Source organism: Mustela erminea, chromosome 3, assembly GCF_009829155.1.
Source record: "Mustela erminea isolate mMusErm1 chromosome 3, mMusErm1.Pri, whole genome shotgun sequence".
NCBI lineage: Eukaryota > Metazoa > Chordata > Mammalia > Carnivora > Mustelidae > Mustela > Mustela erminea.
The window spans coordinates 158,517,948-158,522,063 of NC_045616.1; positions in this window are offsets into that span (position 1 = coordinate 158,517,948).

The following is a 4,116-nucleotide window of genomic DNA, read 5'->3' on the forward strand; positions in this document are numbered from 1 at the left end:
CCCCAACGCTCTTGGTGTGTGGCTGTGTCCCTCCGGTCTCTATGTTCACATGGCTGCTCTCCCTGTGTATGTTTTTCTGGCCCAGACTCTGCTGTTTTTACAAGGACTCAAGCCATATGGGATCAGAACCCACCCTAATGACCTCCTCTTAACTTGATCTGCAGAGACCCTATGTCCAGCTAAGGGCATAGTCCCCAGTACTAGGGATCAGCTTTGGGGTGGTGGCACAGTTCAACGGTTGACATGAGAATTAGTCCAAATACATTAAACACTTGGAAGAGTACCCAGAGCCGAGGGAGGCCCCAGTCTGTGAGCTAGAGAAGGGCTTGCCTCCGACTGCCGAGAAGGAAGGACAGCACGCAGAGGGAGGTGGGACGGGGAGCGGTGCCTGAGGCTGTCATGTCCTGTGCCCACACGACCTCGCTGCCCCCTTTCCGGCCTCGCACGTGGGGTCCCATCCCCTGGTGGGCTCGCCTCCTCGGCTCTCCCCTCCCCCTCGCTTGATCGCCAGGTCTTCATTAAGGCGCTCAGACAAGGCTGGGCCCCCCGAATGCTGCAGAGGCAGAGGCAGCAGAAAAGAGCTCAGGATTGAGGGGCGAGGGGTCGAGTGAGGTGAGTCGGTGCGCCAGTAGTATCCGGGACAAAGGAGCTGGCCCCTGAAGAGAGTGTGAGACTCGGAACGGAAAACAATCCAGCCTGCCCAGGGAGGGAGGGAAGGCTTCCAGAGAGCCTGGTGAGCCAAGTTTAGATGGAAAGGAGGTGAGTCTGGGCAATGCAGAGCGTTTCAGGCCTGGCCTGGCCGCAAAGCCCCCCGCACGAAGACAGGGCAGTCTGACCTAAGGAGGCCAGACAGACTGACCCTTGTTTTAAAGTCAATTTTAATCCTGAAAATGTGCATTCTTGTCCCAAAAATAATTTAGGCTAGTGAATAGACACAAGGTGTCTGGTTTCTCCAGCTGGAAGTGAATTTGACGAACTCCGTAAAATGATAAAGTTGAGTTCTCATCAACTTCATCCTCAGGGCTCTTGAGCTGAAATGTTTACCCATACAAGCATGGTATTGTTGGAATGACATGTCCAGTCCATAGCTCTTGCTACCACACAGCGATGACATCTTTCAATATCTTGCTGTAGCTTTTCAAAAGTAAAAGCAAACCAAATTTTAAAAAATGAAAAATTGTTCTGCACGCAAGCATAACCCTAGAAGCACCAGGTGATATTCTTCAGGCAGACCTCTAGGGGGCAGCAAAGCTCCAGACCCTCCCTGGGTTGCCGCAGTTCAGAAGGGAAGCTTTGGGGCAGTAGATCCTCTGCAGGCAGGTGAGTGAAGTCAGGGCAGGGAGTAGGAGCCCTGGGAGCTCGCGGTGACCATAACGCCAGCATAAAGCAGGCAGCTTTCCTTACCTGCCTCTAAGGAAGGAATGCGCTTGGCCTGAACAAGTCCTACCCAGACACGGAGGGTAAAGGACTCCGGCTAGGGGATGCCCACTGGGGGGCGGCGTTCCTCGGAGACCAGGACCCTATCTGCCCATCCTTGCATGGCCAGGTGTGTATGGAGACTTGTAAACACCTGTTAGGCAGAAGGAGAAATAGGAAGGAGGAGAACTCAGTGTGCTTGATGAGCTTCTGGGAGGCCAGAAGGCCTCCCTTCCCTCTAAAAGTGCTGTGCCCACTCGAAGACCTCGTGTTTGGGGGCAGTGAAGGCACCTGGGCTTGGTGGTGGTGTTGAGCTCGGGGAATTAGCCTCCAAAAGCTGAGATTTCCCCAAACGGGAACATGCCCAGACACCTCGGAGTCTAAAGGCTTCACACAGGTTAGTGAAAATGGGGCACACCTTGTCACCTGTTTGGCCAGTCCCGGGAAAGTGGTAAACCCTGGGAAAGGCTTGTGAGCTCTTGTCATTGGTGCATGAGTTATGTTGCGCTCAGTTCAAGTTTACTGTTGTTACTAGGGGCAGGGGTGCATGTGGGGAATGCTCTCGAGGAGGAGCAGGGCTGACGGGTGAATCTTGGGGATACCACCGTGAACTTGGGCAGCGGTTCTTGTTAACATCAAGGACACTGTGCTGAGAGTCCCTCCCACTGTAAAATCTCCGCCATCTGAAGCCGTGTCATTAAGAATGGAACATCCCTTTATTGCCTGCAAGATCGGAGCCAGGGGGTGGGGGGGGGGGTCTCTGACACAAAGAAGTAGCCTCCATTTCCAACTACATGCAGAGTTTCAGGTGGGGGGGGTGCCTTGGACACAACATCCCACATTAATCTTACTTTTGGGGACTCTGAGTCAGCTTCCCCAGCGGGCCCAATGTTAAGCCCTTTTACATGCAGATCTGCTTTGCAGAGAGTATCTCTATCCCAGCTCCGTTCAATTTTGCCCCAACCCATCATTTTCCATGTCCTCTGATCACCCCATTTGGTTCTCCTGAGGTGCTGTTTCCCTTGCTCAAAAAGTCAGTCGGCCTGACTTCACGTGGCTGCTCTTTGCTGCTGGACTCCTCCCTAGGACATTTTACCTTAATACGCGCACAATCCCTCTCAGAAGACGAGCATCTGTCTCCCCACCCGTCCCAAAGTCCCTGGCATCGAGTGCACACTCCGTGATATTTTGGGTTCTGATGACTACAAGAAACAGTATCTCTTAATCATTCTGTTTTTTACTTTGATTATGGAAAATTTTGCAGACAGAAAGTTTAGAGACAGAACAGCATAATGAATTCATGGGAGTCCTTTTATTTAGCAGGAAAAATTAGAACAATTTTCTGATCACTGTTTCATCTGTTCATTCCCCTTATTTCTTTTCCTTTTCTCTTATTGGGAAGTTCGTAGAGAAATCCAAACCATCACACACTTTTACCCTAATACTTCAGTATACATCCACCACTACAAGCACAATCCACCAATCACCAGCCACACTTTTTTTTACTAATCGAACTGGTATTCATCATTACAACTAACAAAACTAGTAATTATTCTCTACGGTCACTTAATACCTGGTCTGTATTCTAAATTACCTTGGCTGTCTCAAAAATAATTTTTAACTGTTGGCTTGTTTGAGTCAGGCTCCAAACAAAGGTTACATCCTACTTCTACATGTTCTATCGCGAAGCCCGACATCTCCCTCCCGTACCTGCGCCCTCCCTTACCTGGTGTGTCGCTCACTCTGTGCGGGGCAGAATCCAGCCGCACGGGGCCTGCGGTCTTCAGGGCACCTCCATGGCTGACGTCTTTAGGTCCCGGTCTCCACACAATGACAGGCAGCTACCTCAGACATCCAGTGTGACAGAGTCGATTTTCATTCTGGTGTTTTCCGTTGGCCTCCATGACAGCTCCGCCATGGGCTGGGCGGCTCCTGGGTTTTCCCTGAGCCACCAGCTGGGCCCTCTAGCCCTGGACCAGCGGCCCCACCATGAACGTCCCCTTGGTGGCCAGGTGCTCCCCCCACACTGCTCCCCGAAGCCCCTGAGGTCCCTGTTCCCTGTGGTCTGGCTGGTTCCAGATCCCGGGGACATGACCAGACGCCATCTGGCTTCCTTTCCTGAGCCCAAGGCAGCCAAGGTGTGTGTGCAGCGTCGATGGGGTCCTGGCGTGGGGCACTGGTTCCTCACGCTGTCCCCCCCACGGGATGCGTGCCCAGCCCCCTGCGCGCGACCTCTCTGCTCAAGTGTCTGCTCAGAGCTTGTGTCCCCTGTGCACTGCGTCGGGCTCTCGGTCTCTGAGCCACATGTCCTCCATCTGCCTTTGGTGCATGAACAGAAATATGTCCCCCCACCAGCCCACAGCTCTCCTCCGTGCTCTGAACGGTGTGCTCTGCAGAGCGCGTGTTTCTAACTGAAATAAACTCCGGTTTACCCAGGAGTCCTCTCTCGCCTTCCCTCTGCCGACCAGCCTCTTCCTCCAAGCCTGTGGCCTGACCCTCCTTGGTGCGCTGGTTTTCTGATGCCCGCAATGCGCTCCCACCCCCCGTGAGGCCGGTAGAGCTGCACACGGAGTCCCTTCTGGGGATGCAGCTGGGCCCGAGTCCATGGAGAGAACAGGCTGCTTTCGAGGATGGCAGCAGACCGACCCAGAAGCCGCAGCACTCGCCATGAGAGCCTAGAGAAAGCTCCTGATCCCGTGT